General features: G+C 38.9%; 1 non-coding gene across 1 annotated transcript; it reads left to right on the top strand.

Annotated features, from left to right (window-relative positions):
- Window positions 1-2609: 2609 nt before the first annotated feature.
- LOC145401547 (5S ribosomal RNA) lies at window positions 2610-2728 on the top strand. The gene has a single exon (XR_013897636.1). It is a non-coding gene; the product is annotated as a 5S ribosomal RNA (ribosomal RNA).
- The last annotated feature ends 15557 nt before the right edge of the window (window positions 2729-18285 follow it).

Below are 18285 nucleotides of genomic sequence, written 5' to 3'. Positions count from 1 at the left end.
ATATATATATATATATATATATATATATATATATACAAACTCTTCACTAAAATCCTTACGATCAGAATAACAACAATTTTGGAGGGAAACCAACCTCGTGAACAGGCAGGATTCCGAAGCGGGCATTCAACCACTGATCATCTACACACAATGAATCAGCTAATTGAGAAAACTTCAGAATATAATAAACCACTGTGATTAGGTTTTGTTGATTACGAAAAGGCTTTTGATCCACGGGAGCACATAGCAATTATAAATTCATTGAGAGAACAAGGAGTAAATAAGAACATTGTAAAACTGCTCGAAAACATATATAAAGAGGGAACTGCTACAGTTAAATTACATAGGGACTCGGAAAAAATTAGGATTGAGAAGGGCGTGCGTCAGGGAGATACGATTTCACCAAAAATTATTTACAGCATGCCTAGAAAGTATTTTTAGAAAGCTAAACTTGGAAAACAAAGGAGTGAACATAGATGGAGAAAAGCTAAACCATTTAAGATTTGCAGATGACATTGTCCTAATCTCAGAAACAGCAGAGGCATTGCAAGAAATGTTAAATGACCTGAACAGAGAAAGTTTGAAATTAGGGCCGAAGATGAACCGAAGTAAAACTAAAGTAATGTTTAATCCACAAACACCAATGAACATCATCAGAATAAGCGATAAAATTATTGAAGAAGTTGAGGAGTACAACTACTTGAGACAAATACTAAAATTAACGAAAGACTATGAAAGCGAAATAAAAAGACGCATTACAATTGGATGGAATGTTTTCGGTAAACATAGAGACATTATGAAAAGTAGCTTGCCAGCTTGTATGAAACGGAAAGTATATAACGAATGTATAATTCCAGCTATGACGTATGGTTGTGAGACCTGGAAACTGACAATATCAATGGAAAATAATTGAATGCGTTCTCAGAGGGCAATGAAAAGCCCAATGTTGGGTATATCTTTAAGAGACAGGAAGAAATCAGTTTGGGTGAGAGAGCAGACTAAAGTCAAAGATATTATAGAAGTTATAAAAGAACAGAAATGGAGGTGGGCAGGCCATATAGCAAGGATAAGGGATAACCGATGAAGCAAGAGGCTGACTGACTGGACACCAAGAGATTGTAAGCGTAGCAGAAAAAGGCCAGACATGAGGTGGAGAGATGAGATAGAGAAATTTGCAGGGAAAACGTGGCAAAGATTAGCTCAGTCAAGGAATTCATGGAAAAGGTTGGGGGAGGCTTTTGTTCAGCAGTGGACTAGTTATGGCTGATGATGATGATGATGATGATGATGAATTACATATATATATATATATATATATATAAATATATATATATATATATATATATATATATATATATATATATGTGTGTGTGTGTGTGTGTGTGTGTGCGTGAACATAGCTCAAAGAGATTTTCTCCATTTTTAACCAAACTTGATGGATTGGTTGAGGGACTAAAAGGAAAGAAACCCATCACCTTTTTTTAGAGTAAGAGGTTAGTGGTCACGATCACAGGCATTGGTCAAACACTGGCCACTGGTTCTCAAACTGGGAGCCATGGCCTTCAAGGGGACCACGACAGGAATTAAGGGGGGCTGTGGTGGGCAAGTGTATGTAGTAAATCAGAGTGCGTCTACCTTACACTTGGGCAAGCAGGCCACGTGTTAAAACTTGTCGCCCTGCTCCTTCTCGCTCTAGCGTAATACTTGCTACATTTCGACACCGTAGGATCAACGATTGGGCAAGGGAAAAGTGTGGCTGAGTAGCAACAGTTTGTATCCAATATGCAGGAGTGATCTTGTTGTCGAGGAAACCACATATAAATTCCTATTCACCTCTAAATAAGGAAATCTTCCTAGACACATGGGACACTGCAGGTGTGTCTCCCTCGCTCCCTGTTGTAATCTCCCTCTCCGCTGCGACCCCAGCTGAAACTCGCAGATATAAGTTCATGAGAAATATCTGCTGCTTTCTGTAAAGTTCTCTAGTGTTACTTGCGAGACATATAGCTGATATTAGTATTGTGAAACTGACATATTTCTTTTTCCCATATATCTGTCTACCTATAGATATACCTAGATATAGATATAGTTTTATAGTTTATATTTTCCTTCACTCTGCCTTCCCAGCTGACTGGTGGTCTCCCTATCACACCTCTATCTTTGATATTGTCCTGTCTCCATATCACACCTCTGCCTTTGATATTGTCCTGTCTCCCTATCACACCTCTACCTTTGATATTGTCCTCACATATTCTCTCTGCAATCTCATTTCTATTCATTTTCGAATTCACTCATTTTTTTTTATTAGCATTGGCCACTTGCACGAAAAAAAAAAAAAAAATACAGCACTGAATTGAAATATATGACGAAAATCAACTAATTCACTTTCACCTAACGATGCCAATTAATATCAATGATTAAAAAAAAAAAATCGTGTTAGTTTTACGCTAAATGAAATGGCTTTCTCCAAACACGATTTCAATGCAGATTTAGCAGCTCTGACTTGAAACTGATTACAAAGTGAAATTTTAATGCAGCACACAGTCCAGTAAAAATGTAAAGCAGTATTTTGTCTTTTTTTTTTTTTTTTGGCCACTTATAATTATCGAGCCAACGGCCATACCACGTTGGGTACACCGCTTCCCGTCCGATCAGCGAAGTTAAGCAACGTTGGGTCTGATTAGTACTTGGATGGGTGACCGCCTGGGAACACCAGATGCTGTTGGCATCCCTACGTGTCAAGTGGGGTTGGTGGAGGATTAGTGCCCCTCCCTGTAAAACAATTAACTCTAAGCCGTTGGCCACCGCGTTTGGGATACATGGCGTCTGGCAATGAATGAATGAAATAATTATCGATGTTTTGGGGGTGAGTATGTATTTATATTTGGTATTTTATGTTTCTTTTGTTGCGTCCGACACCTTTTTGCTTTTTTTTTTTTTTTTTTTTGTATCCGTCCCCGCCCCGGAGGGGCTCGGGGACAGGTATTGTTTTCACTCGGTTTGTCTGTTAGTTAGTTTGTTTGTCTGTCTGTCTGTTAACAACTTTACTCGAAAACTACTAGTGAGGTTTTGACTAAAATTGCAGGGGTGATGGGCTTTGACCTCCTGATCACCTGATTAAATTTTGGGCCAAAATGTGCCCGGGCCAGGCTGTAGGCCGAAAAAAATGTTAAAGAGGGGGGATGGCTAAAAATAACTTTTCACCATAACTCCTTTCAAATTCGTCATATCGACATGAAACCAAAACCGAAAGGTGCTTCTTTAAAATCTGCATCATATAACATGCCTCATTACATCAGGGGTCAGTGTCAGATGGGTCGGGCCTAAAATTTCAAATGGTAATAAAACCGTCAATTTTCACCCAATTTTCTCCAAATTTGATACCTGACATCTTTGACTAGGGATCCTGTTATGTTTATACGTCAACACTAAAATGATTGCCGGGGACGGGTTTGCTGTGCCTTGGCACCGCTTCTTTTTTTGTGGGGGAAAGGGGGCTTCAACATTTACTGTTTACTCTCAAAATTTGTGACAGTATGAAAATGATATGGTAATGATTAAATATGATAATTCAAAGTGTAATGCTGCATGTAGCAATATCATATGATATTTCACATTATTTTCTTACAATGCTACCATGATTGTACATAATATTTGCATAAATAAAGGTTGCGACGGAACCTGGCAACAAAACGGAGAATTTAGTAGTTACTATGATGTCAGACGAATTTTCCTTCAGTTGTACTAGTGGTGATATCTACATTAGTAACTCGAAAGTTTCTTTAATGAAACTTATTCTAACTTAGAAACAAAAAATAAGGAAGAGATGTATGCTGTATTATTTGCTAAAAATTCAAATACTGAAAACCTGTGACTTCATACTGCTTAAAATTTAATTCACTTGGGTGTTTTTAAAAATAAAGCATGCTAATTTGGTGAAATTCGTTTGACTGGTGATTTTTATTCGACATTGATTTTAAGTCAGTGTACAGCAATAAATCAAATTATTTTGGTGCAGGTGGCCACATAATTTTTAACTTTACCATTCGTCTGCTTGTATCTGTTTGGTTTCCTTATATCTATCTATCTATCTGTCCATATTATGGATAGATAGATAGATAGATAGATTTGCGATGGCTGCCAGTGTTGCTAAGAAGCAGAGGTACAATGATGAATACATAAACTACGGATTAACATCAATCCTCGTTGAAGGCATCGAGAAACCTCAGAATGTACTGTGTTTCAAAGTGCAGGGGAAGGATTCTGTGATGTCTAGTAAGCTGAAGCATCATCTGACGACAATCCACGCTCAGTAAGTGGTGAAAGACCCCAGTTTCTTCAAGTACCATGAACAGAGTTTGGGAAAACAGAGATTGGCTGGAGTGGTGCTTTCCAACAACAGAACTTAAGTTTAGTGGAAGCAGTATATGACGTTTCCCTTGCTATAACAAGGAAGAAAAATTCCCACACGATTGTAATCATGTGAGAATTAACCAATCGATTGGTGAAATTTTGATTAAGCCGTGTGCTGTAAAGATGGTCAAGTGGGCTCTTAGAGGGTCAAGTGCGCATATGATTTAGCATATTTCCTTGTCAAACGACACAGCGAAACGGAGAATCAGTGAAATGTCAGCTGATATCATGGAACAAGTGATAAAGGAGATTAAATTTTCTCCAACTGGTATCTTCACAGTACAGTTGGATTAGTCAATTGATGTGAGTTCTTGTACACAGCTATTCGTGTTTGTTAGGTATTGTTATGTCCCCATCCCACACTGCCACAGGCTCCAACACCAGTGGTTCAGTATAGGAAAGACGTTGCCAAGTGAACTGTTCTCCTTTTGTTCGGCCTTTCAGTGTGCAACAATGAGATCAGCTCAGGTGCTGCAAATAAACACTGGCTTCTTAAGTTTGCTGTCTTTATTTTCCAAATAATTACACTTAATGCTTGTCAACTTCACTGTTTTCACAAGTACTGGAGCTATGCAGTGTGCACTGACACTGAAATGACACTGAACTAAACTCAGACTGAACTGAAACTCCTCTTATCCCTTCCCCATCCTTAATTGATATGCTTCCTATATAGTAGAATGATTTACTACATTCTCGGAGAAGCAACAGTTACCAACTCGGAGACGTCCAAAATATCCAGAGTTTTCTTAGGCTGCCTAACAATCTAAATCAGCATACAGAGATAAAATTCCATACTTTACCAATCACATAAATAAAACATGATACAGAAAAAGAGCAATAATAATAATAATAATAATAATAATAATAATAATAATAATAATGTAGGACTTACAAAATACCTTCACTCACACACAGCAGGCTAACTGGCAACTCTTACACGTACTACATAACTAGCAAATCCCGCATCTCGACAGTATGCATTCATGCATGACATCAAAGATGAATATATGTTCTGTACACTGTTTGAAACTGCCACAAAAGCTTTAGATATGATGGAAAAGTTGACTTCTTTCTTCACAACTAACGAAATATCCTGGGAAAATTGTTGTGGAGTCTGTACAGATGGGGTTCCGGTAATGCTGGGATCAAAATCGGGGCTACAGAAGTATGTCAAGGAAGTAGTTCCGAATGCGAAGTGGTTCGCTGAATGATCTATCGTTTTGCAATGGCATAAAAAAAAACCTCCCTTTGCAAGATCTTGGAGGCAGTTGTAAAATGTATTAACTTTGTAAAAACAGGAGAAACTCTGTGAAGGCATGGTTTCAGAGCTTGAATCCCGCCTCTTTTACTCCAGAGTGCGATGGCTTTCGAAGGGCACTACTGGAACAGAGTATCTGAGCTTCGGAGATGGCTAAAACTTTTCCGGGAAATGAAGGGAAACATCATTATCAACTCTCTTCAATAAGGCGTTGAGGGAATCATGTCTTGCATACCTGGCCGACATTTCTGAGCAGCTAAACAGGCTGAATCTCAAGCTACAAGGCAAGGAAAGAAATGTATTTCACTTCATGGACTGTATGCATTTATATCTTGCTAAAATCCAGACCTGACAAAGGAAAGTGAGTGCAGGAAATTTTGCCATGTTTGAGAATCTTTCAACTGTTCCTGACAAGACTGAGGAGGATCAACCACTTGACCTATCACTCAAAAGTAAAATAATTCAGCATTTGAAATCCTTGGAAAATGACCTCAAAAGATACCTCCCAGAATTCAGGGAGGAAGAAGAGAAATTGGTGAGGAATCCTTTCTCTGAAACTCGATATTGCTGCCATAACCGATGATGTTCAGGACGAATTCCTTGCCCTTAATAATGATTCTGCTGCCATAAACCTTTATGAAGAAAAATCTCTGACTGCGTTGTGGTGCTCCATGTATCAGTCATCTCCAAAAGTTAATAAATCCCACTTACGGCCCTCTCGTCATTTTCCACAACATATTTATGTGAATCTGGTTTCTCCATCCTTCTACACATAAAATGTCATTTTCGAAACCAGTTGGATGTTGACCCAGATATGAGATGTGCGTTATCCTTGACTCAACCTCGTATCTGTCGACTAACTAAAGGCAAACAGTGTCATCAGCATCACTGATATGTAACAAAATATGCATTCTGATTGATATTTGTGAATAATGAAAAAATGGAGAGCACCAAAACAGTTTTTCCATCATTATTTGTTAGGGGCTTGAGAGAAAACTGAAGGGGGCCCACGAGGATATTAACACCCCCACAAGTGAGGAATGAAGTGAAAAAGTCTGAGAAACACTGGTTTAGGGAAATACGTTGGAACGTTTTTTTTTTTTTTAAAGATCAGATTGAATTAAGTGCATGAGGGTAAGGCAAGAATGAAGTGACTCAACTTCGTGAACAATTACTCAGAGGTCAGGTCACATGGTACGGTCAAAGTTCGACCCGTGTGTTGTTGTTGTTGAACAACCCCGATCTTTCTGACTGGGCAGACCCATCCACCACAGGCAAGCATTCACTCCTGCAGGGCCGTCCTGGCCAATGAACCAATGTTCCCTTGTGGCAGACAGCACCTTGTCATAGTGTGGCGTGGGGAAGCGTTTGGAGGTTTGGCTTCTGGATGGATGCCACATAAGCGTCTCTCCACCCAGGTAGCAGAGGCACCATAGTATGCTCCACATTTCCCCGTTATTTAGCTGTATGTTCTTCATCCGGTGTTATAAATGGTTTCTTGAGTTACAGGAAACCTGTAGGCGTGGTACTCAGTGCCGAGTCACCTGAAGTGGAAAGAAGAGTAAAAAAAGAGACAGGAAGGATGATAGACAAAAACACTGATAAAGATGAAGGAAAAAGCAGGCCGTTATACATATGTGGTTGTTAAATATAAGTAAAAGTGAGGTTGGTTGAGGAGGAAATGGAAAATGTGAGTGCGTTTAAGTACTTGAGTAATGTGATGAGTAAGGGTGGAAGTTTGAAGGGTGAAGTGTTTGAAAGGATACAACAGGGAAGAAAGGTTACTGGTTCCTTGAAAGCAGTGATAAGAAACAGGGAAGTGAGCATGGAAGTGAAAAAGTTACTACATGACAGTATTGTGATACCAACTCAAACGTATGGAAGTGAAGCTTGGACCTTGTTGGAGAGACACAATGAGAGGAGCCTGTGGAGCCACATGGAGAGACAGGCTGACAAATGAGGATGTGAAGGAGCGTTATGGTGTGAATGTGGATGTGATAGGGAGCGTTAGGAGAAACACACTGAGGTGATATGGCCATGTGGAGAGGATGGAGGGTGAGAGACTGACATAGAGAGTGTATGTGAGTGAGGTGGAGGGGGGGAGAGGGAGGGAGAGGCCAAGGATGAGATGGAGGGATGGAGTGGAGAGGTATATGAAAGAGGGGGTGTGTGAGCTGGGAGCAGGGCAGTGAGAAGTGGAGGCGATTTGTTTGTAGCTACCCCGTGTAAGGGATTAAGGTGTCTGGCAATGTAGAGATAGAAAAGTTTTTATCCTCTTTAAACCAGCAAGGGTTGACGGTCTCACTCTGAGTAAAAGCACTGTTTTCTTTAATGCAATGGGCCAACGATCAAGGTAACATGGCAAGGTCACTTTAATATTTTTTTGTTGGATTTAGACCAAACGTTGTTGAACGACTGTGGAGAAATCAGGTTAAAATTATCAAATTTCAAAAACAGCCAGTCAAATGTGCAGATCACATGAAAAATGTAATAGGCCAAGGTCCTATGGCAAGGTCAATGCAGTTTTGATATACAAATCAAAGATGGTGGAAGTGTTAATGGTTAAACAACTAAACAGGAATTTAACATTGAATCACAGGTCAAAGTCATGAGGCAAGGCAAATATTCTACCTTTCTCTTAGAGTATGAACAAAATAACTCCAACAGTTTTGGTCCAAATTGGATCAAATACTGTGAATTAGTTGAGGATCACCAAAAAGGCTGATCTATTGCTTTTGAGAAAACAAATAGATGAAGGTCAAATGCCAAGGTCAAGTTACACAGTTTAATTTGATGAGGCCTAAACGTTGTGGAAGAGCGTAGGGTAAAATAGGGATAATGATGTTCGAATAAGAAGTCAGGCAAAGGTAAAGGTCACAAGGAAAGCTCAGAGGTTAAGGTCACCTGCCAAAGCCGACTCAGACTTTTTGATCGTATCTGAAACGTAGCTGGTGGAAGGATTAAAGTTCATGAGATTATGAAGTTTTTCGATTTTTCGAGTTATTTATCTCCAAAGTGTTGAAGACAAAGGGCCATACTATAAACACTAAACGCCAGTAATGACGAATGTGAGCGTCTGACGTTCCTGTTTTTCGTACAATAAATAAATTTGCTGTTCACTATGCGTTCGTCACCTATGGCGTAAAATAGTATTGGAATGTCACAGGAGGATAAACGCCACAAGAGACCCCCCTTTCGTATAACAAATTTAAATATTCATCAATATGATGACCGGTTTTTCCATTTCTAAAAACTGAATAATTCAGGAATCAAATTTTCCCTAGCAGGCTAAAATATATGAGAAATACAAGGCTGTTCATAAGATTTTACAAGACTAAACGCTTCCGTAACGAATACGAGTAAACAAAAACTTCTATGGTGGCGGCGTGGCGCGTAATATCGAGTTAGGATATTAAATTATGCTTTCTACTTTATTTCAGGCTACCTGTGTACTTTCTGAATTGATTTTTGAAACGGCAACTGTTTGAAAGTTTGTGTGTTAGCCAGCTCAGTGCTTTAGTTAGCACATCTGTGGGCAAGCCAGTAAGCTTCGCCTCTAGTACAAACATCATTGTTGACACTTCTTGCCTATGAAAAGTCATGAATAAATGACGTGTATGAACTGCATATACAATATTATATTACATGACAGAAATTACATATATCAGAGTTTGGTCAGCGTTGGTAAATGGTTTGTTTGGTTTGTATTTTTCACCTGTTTTAGTTTCTCTCTGTTAAGTTTCAGAAGTTGATAATAAAACAAACACAAATATTTCGCCAGTAACGACAAGTATGTGCAATCACTTAAGCTCTTTCTTGAAAAATGTGTTTCGTTTGTGCACCAAAATAAATTGATAAGCTGATGTAGTTAAGATAGTTGGGTAAGGTTACCAGATACCGGTGTCGTATGCACGGAGTAACTTATGCAGAAAGTCACCGTTCCGCTCACTGCGCATGCGCCGAGTGGCTTCCATTTTGAAAGTATCTGCATGTTATCCCAAATTTTGTGCCATTTATCAACAACATTGTATGAAATACATGTGCCAGGAAGATAGTTGGATATCTTATGGACCTGTAGGTAACTATAGGTCGATATATATATATATATATATATATATATATATATATATATATATATATATATATATGTTACAGGCAGATTATGAAATTAGTCATTTCGTGAATTAAGATTAGTTTAATTTAGGTTTATTTAGGTTAGGTTGATCTAGGATAACGTTAGGTTAAGGTTTGGTTAGGTTTGGTTAATTTAGGCTTAACAGAGAAGGGAACGGTAACTTCCAGCATAAAGTCACTCTGTGCATATGACACCGGTATGAGTGAATTGGTTGGTTAGGATGCTGGCTGAAATATTGCCTGTTTCAATCAAGTCCTCAGATTTGAGCACAGGTGTGTTGGCACTAAAGCAAAACTTGTTAGTAAATGCAGATTTTTGCATATGAATTACAAAAAAAAAAAAAAAAAAAAAAAAAGGCATCTTTCTGTCCCAAGAGCTGTCATTAAAAATAGCTACATGCCTGAGGAAATGGCCTGTTCCATGCATATATAATATAAAAACTAGTTACAGTAATTGGATATAAATGACAGCTATTGTAATGGAAGAGTAGATAGGTGTAGAAAAGTCATGGAATATTGATTAGGGTGGAAGTATTATACAAAAGCATGAAAGGTGCAGTTAAGCACTGATTAACAAACAGGAAGTAATGAGATAAATATTTAGTGAAGGAGACAAACATCAAGCATATGATCAGAGTAGGAGAAAGGTAGGAAAACTGAACAGTAAACAGTCTGAAAATATATAAAACATAACTGGATGAAAGTACTATAGAAGTGGAATGATTTCTGGGAAACCAAAAGGAAAGCTTGTCTAGTAGACTGGGACAGAAATAATTAGCTACTGTATATACCACGTAACTTAGGAAATCATTGCATACTACTTGAAGGGAAAGGTAATGATAAAGAATGTGAATCTCAGAGTAGTATAATTACTGAGCTAAACTGAAAATTTACTAGTAATACCTCAAACAGGGAAGGTGACAATAATGTAGGGTAAAAACTATAGCTAGATATATAGAAATTTCACTCTCATCTTAAATGCCAGGACCAACTTGCCTAGCCCCGGGCTCCTATGCTCCTCATGGGGCAACGTAGGATTGGATGATGGATGGAGGGATGGATGAAAGAACAACTGTTACAGTATACACATCTTAAACCTATAGTTTCCAATATGGTCTGCTGGTCATGGCTGGATGACAGGTGTGGAAAGAAGCAGCTGAAAAAGAATGGAGTGTTACTGCACCCCTATTGTGTTGGTGCTGCAATGAATGCCACCATTCAACCAGCTTTGTAAGTAAATTAGTCTCCATGCTAAAATAATTCTCCAGTAACTCTATATTTACATTTTGCAATAAAATTTGGGAACATGATGTACTGCTGCATGAGTGAAAGTGCACATAACCTGGATAAACTGCTGTAAAATTCACTACTGGTGAGCTGGCCAGGAACAACATGGAAATCTATGAAGAATGCAATAATTCATTCACTTTGCTCGTATGAAATCGTCTGGATAATCTCAATAATTATTTTCATGGAAATGACTGCAAAAGGAAGATAAATCATAATTCAATCTAGGCTATACATTACACTGTATCTTGCTTGTAAATGCATCCTCTTTATGCGTTCTACCATCATTTAATACCAATTCTAGAGCAGATATACTTGTTTCGTACATAAAAATAACGGTTTAGAATGGATTAGCGAAGTGTCTGGTTTATTAAACAGAAGAAACATTCAAAATTTGCGTGCTTTTAGTGCTCATGCAGCGCATTCTCGCCCAATCTAGCGACTGTAGTGGCATTCAAACGCCAGAACTGGGTTTCGCCAAGACTGATGGTCTAGATTTTTTATAGTAAGGATGACTGACGCTCAGGAACGTCTGACGACTGAACGTCGCCGTTGGACCGCCTAAACTCTGGGGTTTTATAATACGGCCTTTAAGTTATCCTTCCTGTTCATTTATTTTATTTTATTTATTCATTTATCTGCAGTAAGGTATGTGCTTCAACAATTCAGTTGTTCCTAGAAGTTCTTCTTTACTTCAATTCATCTTTCGAGTTAAAAAAAATCATTGATTTGAAGGGACAGTACTCCAAATGACGGATATTTAATTTACTCTAAGATGAATTTTTCAAGCCATAAAAGATACGAGTAGCTATCAGTAATACACAAAGTAGTAAAGTGCTCTGCTAATCTAAGTAAAATAATTTGGGGATACAAATTTAATAACATAAAAAATGGCATCTTTGGGCAAATTGGTTTGCTAAACACAGACTTAGTATAAAGTACTGTATAGTAAATGACATTTGTGCTCAACTAAACGCCTTTATATCTGCTGCTTTACCACTTTGGTCTTGGTGATCGTCTTAATGAAGAACATAACTGTAAGAAAATTTATTTTTCTATCAAGACATCAAATGTTAACACTTTCGCGGACCGACCTGAAAGTGTCCAAGCAGCTATTTAAATGCGGAACCGCGTCCAAACAAATACTCGCCATCCATCAGGAACTGCTTCTAGCGCCCTGAAATTTGGTCTGATATTTGCCTGATTGAATTTTCAGTTTGGTGATACTATTTCCATTCATGGGAAGATTCGAAAACACGACCACAAAACGCTTAGAAAAAAATAGTATAAAGATTCTTATGCGCACTTTCAACGTGTACTCGTCATAACTATTTTACTTAATGCAATACCATATTCTGTTTTCTTCAGTCTTATTCTACAAAGTCCCAGCTTTCTGACGGTATAAAAACAAATCCGCTAATCCTAATACTTCGGGGTGAAATAATTATCAGAATAGAAAATACTCTAGGGCGCGGATTTCGTATAAACATTCTTATGCACTCTTTCAACTTAACAGTATAAAAACAAATCCGCTAATCCAAATATTTTGGTGTGAAAAAATGATCGAAAAAGAACAAACTCGAGCGCATGGCAGGAGAAGAGGGAGGCAGAGCGGGGTGGGGGAAAGCCCAAGGGTTCTGCTGGCTGCAGGGGGGTCGGACCACTAACGTGTTAAAGTAATAGGATTCTCTCTGAATAAGTGAGGTATAAATTTATCCTAGCTAACTTCCCTTGAGTTGGCCAAATCTTAAAGCATACTTAGCTAGATATATCGGATTGACAGATATTGATGGGTTTGCAGTCTTGGTTGGGTTGTGTGGGTCGAATCCAAGCGTCCTGGTGCTGTCAGTATATACAATGCTTTCCCATCAGCTAGCTTATTTGAACTAAAAATGGTGCACCTCCTCCTTCATTGGATTCAGAGATGCCAAATATTAGGCCATTCAGTTACAGTTACTTAAATACAGAAAATTACTCTATGAAATTTACAAGGAAGGTCCAACTTAACGAGTTAACCTTTGTTTTTAAATAAAAACCAAAGCCAAATATTCATTTTATCTATATTAAGATGATGAAACCTTCCATTTTCCATGTCATTATGCGATGCATGCACAGTCATGTACATGGAAGATTCTTATAATCATCGGAAATTCATACACGTATTTACACTACAATTGTCCATAAAAGGTTAAATGCAGTAGCATTTAACATATTAATATTAAAGACTTAACCAGAAAACTAGAGCAAATCCCTGGGTTATTAAACCACTCTCAAGCATCACTAAATGTTCTCTGTTATATCACTATATGTTTTCTGTTATAATCCTCTGGTTTTTAACAAAGACAACCATACTGAAAGACGCGAATATACCGCAACACACAGGATATCTCCTTCTGGGGGAAATAGTTTCCACAATAACAGTTATAATAATGGAGCATTGAGAAGACAGACAGTAACTAGTCGAGGTTAACGCTCATGACACCAGTGATATCAGTGGTGGACGTTTTACCCATATGCACACATCTGCACAAAGAACACCACTGGCGTACAGTGCTGTAGCCTCAGAGGTTCTCTTCTTACATGCAGCATAAGCTTCTGCCTGTGTAGCATGGACATTGATCCTAGGAGGATGGGGTAAGAGGCCAAAAACCCTACAACAGGTTTGGTGGGGATAACATGTGCAGCCATCCCCAGTATAGTTGAAAAATTAGAAAATAGTAATGTTTAATAAAAATGAAACAGAAAAATAAGTAATGCAATTTTTAATCGGTAGAGAAGCGGCCTGCAGTCCTGATTGTCACAGGTTCGATTCCCGGCTGGGGCAGGGAACAGTTTATGGATTTGAATTTCATAATGCTGACTTTACTGATCTACAAGAAGACCCGCCGACATGTAAAAGTACCCACGGTAATACCAGTACACCAGTCCTGTACGAGACAGCCCTAGCATGTATTTAATATGGACGGTGGGTGTTAGCGCCGAAGTGGTGACGTGGAGGAGTAGGAGGACTACTGGGCCTTGTGATAGGCCACTGCCCCCTAACAATAGGCCCTGAAGCCTTTGCCTAGAGTCGGACACATACAATTACCCACAGAGTCATTATTGTCTTTACATGGAAAATGTGGATACTTTAATAACAGGAGAACTTAAAATGCTAGAAATATTAAAACCAAGAATATGTAAGCTGATCAAACGTAGCAATTTAAGCAATTAAAACGACCGCCAGCGTCATCTTACATTGCTGCCAGATGTGGTACGTGTAACATCTAGTGCTACTTATCTTGGGCTCGTGATACCAAATTGATAATCTCCCTGTTTTTGACCGACTTAGGTAGCTGTATCACCTCACCTCTTTGGCGGTGGCCATCTATTCTCCATACAGTGCACTCTCAGAAGCACTTCCCCCCCCCCCCCCTCAAAAATCAAAAGAAGTATACACCAGTTGTCTCAATGCTTTCACAAAATGACCAATGTAACCAACGATGATCTTTAGGAACCAAGTCACTACGTGGGGCGTCCAAAAGCAAACTTTAAATGAATACCAATGAAAGTCAGTCGTAAACTTTGTATTTGCCAAAATATACAGAAAAGGCATTTGCAGAAAAAGTTAATAATTACCTTGTCATGTAATTGATAAGTTCTTTGATATTTTCTTGAATAGAGTAGAGTTCTCTATACTGGATCAACTGGGGGGAAGGAGATCCTATAAAGGCAATAATCTGGTAAGTCTAAAGGTTCCCCCCTGAAGTAGGATTAGAAGCATACTGTATAATGAGTGAAATAGTATATTCTTATAACAGAAATGAAAACTACACCCATTTTACACTTACTTGTCCCATCATTTCACACCCTTGTCATGACTAGCCCCATTGGTAAAAAAAAAAGAAAAAAAAAAGAAAAAGAAAAAAAAAAGCCTCTTCAGCATTGGTAAATGCACTCTGAGTCACCCCGCACACAGGAAGTGATCCGGTATATCTGCGTTGTCCGGAAGGTCCGCAAGACTTTTACCATTTACTGGATGATATCCAGTACGTTCGACAGTTTGTCTGCGGACCCCAGAGTGTTAGCTAAATCCGACATCAGGTCTTGTGGGGTACAGTAAAGCGAGAGTCTACTGTATATTATATATTATGTATAGAGAATCCCCAGGTACTCGACAGGGGCCCATTTTATTTGACGTTTTGCCGAAGAAAACTTCTTCAGGATACCACACGCATGGTAGGCTACAGTCAGCGCCCTAGTTAGGCCAAACAGTGCGGTGACAGTGACAACAACAAAAACATGTGAAATAGTAGAAAGCGCTCACAGAGTGCACACCTCCGCCAATGCCATGGCCATTAAAATGGATTCGAATTCGTGGATATAGGATCCGGATCCGCCCCAAAATTTTATCAATTCTTTCTTGGTCCATGGCCCACCTTTCCCTGAAATTCATTGAAAACTTTTGGAGATATTGTGCAGGATACTCCGGATTCGGATCCGGATCCGCACCAAAATTTATTGATTTCTTCCTTGGTCCGTTGCCCATCCTTCCACAAAATTTCATTAAAGTCCGTTCATAACTTTTCGAGTAGTATCGGATCCGGACCCGGATCCGCCCCAAAATTTAATGAAATCTTTCTTGGTTTATGGCGCACCTTTCCACAAACGTTCATTCAAATTCATTGAGAACTTTTGGAAATATTGTGCGGGAAACTCCAGATCCGGATCCAGATCCCACCCAAAATTTCATAATTTATTCCTTGGCCCATGGTCCACCCTTCCACAAAGTTTCATCCAGATCCGTTTTTGTGTAGTCCTGCTAACAGATAAACAAACAAACAAACGCGAGGTAAAAATAACCTTCTTGGCGAAGGTAACAACCTAATCAATCAGCCTGACTTGCCTTAGTCAGTAGGTATGGTATAAGTGTGGCCAGGGTAAACAACCCTTTTTTTTTTTTACCTCCGTCAAGGAGGTTATGTTTTATCCCGCGTAGGTTGGTTTGTCGGTTTGTCTGTCCGTTTGTATGTTAGCAGGATTACTCAAAAAGTTATACACGGATTTGATGAATTTTTGTGGAAAGGCGGGCCATGGGCCGAGGAATAAGTTATTAAATTTTGGGCCGGATCCGGATCTGGATCCAGAGTATCCCGCACAATGTCTCCAAAAGTTCTTAATGAATTTCAATGAAATTTTGTAGAAATGTGCGCCATGGACCAAGAAAGAACTGATTAAATTTGGGGACGAATCCGGATCCTATATCCACGGATCCTGAACCGGGATTACTCAGTAAGTTATGAATGGATTTTGATGAAATTTTGTGGAAGGGTGGGCCATGGGCCAAGGAAGAGATGATTAAATATGAGGGTGGATCTGAATCCGGATCCAGAGTATCCCTCACAATATCTAAAGTTCTTAATGAATATCAATAAAATTTTGTGGAATGGTGGGCCATGGACCAAGAAAGAATTGATTAAGTTTTGGGGCGGATCCGGATCCTTTTTTAATGGCAATGGCGTAGGCGGAGGTATGCACTCTCTGAGCACTTTCGAAAATTCATATTGTTAACGAAAGATATGTGAGCTGATTCATAACATATTCGCAGAATGGTAACATTTACATGCAACAAGAATTTCTCACTATTCCCCTCTATTCTATTAGCCATGACTAGTTTGTATTTTACCATGGCATTATCCAAAATACTCTACTGTATAAGTCATCTCTATGTTTCTAGATTCCCTTAAACTCTCAACATGTCTCACCCAAATAAATCTTGTCACAATTCAAAGGTGTGTTTGTTTACCTTCCATAATAAATCAGTGATCGTCAAGCCATGATTATGTAAGTAGCGATATTACCAGATACACATGATTTGGGTGACTTGATTTTTCTCTCTGCTTTCAATTTCTAACCTGTTTTATAGTGTATATTGACTGCTTTTCTCCTGGTCCCAAGAATAAAGTACGAAGGGTGTTTTAATTAACCGAGAACCTTCAAACCTTAGTTGAATTCATCCTGAAAAGACTTCTCAGGACATCATTCTCAGAGCCTGAAGATTAGAGCCAATAAGAATTCCCCGTCTGATTCTTGTGTGTGTGTGTGTGTGTGTGTGTGTGTGTGTGTGTGTGTGTGTGTCATCCGAGCGTAATATGACTACATACAAAATATACTCTGCAGCGACCAAAATTTCGCAGCTTTTATTATATTCTCTGGACGCCATGCATGACATGATATATATGACACCTCGACCCATACGTTGTCCTACCAAACCAGGAAGTTGTTCTACTAAAACCAGGAATAAAATATGGGCAGAGTGTTGCCGTAGCTTTCATTTGCAAACTCACTGAATATTTAGTTCTTTGTAATACTGTTTTTATCCTTAAATTTTGCATTGCGTACTGGAGATGTGAAATATTCCCGTAAATACAGCTCGTTACATGACAACATTAGCCAGATGTCTTAATGGTGTAAGGGGTGGCCACAAACCATCGCCCTCTATGTGGTCCTCACCTCTGCCATTTGGCCGCCCCTCATCCAACTCACACCATCCTTTTTCAAATATCTCTCCACTCCACCCCTTCTACACTTCCTTGCTCTCCCCCTTCACCTATCCCTCACCTCCTCGCTCACCTGCACTATTCTCACCAGTTACTCATTCTCCATCCTCTCCACTTGGCCATACAATCTCAAATTATTTCTCTGAATGCTGTCAGTCATAAACAACATCACATTTCTCTTTTACTTACCAACTTTTCTTTCTGCTTTCATGTAAATTCAAATGTTTCTCTCATATAACTTATTTCCTCTGCTCTCACTTTAGTGTCCCTCCAACAAGGTCCAATCTTTGCTTCCGAAAATTAGATTGGAGGCACAATACTGACATTCAGTGAGTTTTTCTTTTTTCCATGCTCACTTTCCTATTCCGTATGACATTATGTACAAGGTATATGAAAATGAAAGTACACACCAACATATACACATGTACAGGTATTGAAAATATAATTATATGCCGATCAATCGTCAGAATCTTAGTGCATCAAGAAACTGCACCGTTCATTTTTGTTGTAAGTTCGATCGGTTTCAGAATAATCTGAGGAAGAATGATCGTTTCCAGCCCTCAAACTATCGCAAAACCGCTTTGTTTTTTACGTATTTCCAAATTCTTTAAGGCTATCCTTACTGGGAAGATTTTGAAGCACATTTTTCATATT

This window comes from Coenobita brevimanus, chromosome 55 (genome assembly GCF_032717465.1).
Source record: "Coenobita brevimanus isolate Jiangsu-jjx chromosome 55, ASM3271746v2, whole genome shotgun sequence".
Lineage (NCBI taxonomy): Eukaryota > Metazoa > Arthropoda > Malacostraca > Decapoda > Coenobitidae > Coenobita > Coenobita brevimanus.
Note: the sequence above shows the minus strand (reverse complement) of the source record. Positions and strands in the feature narration are given on the sequence as shown.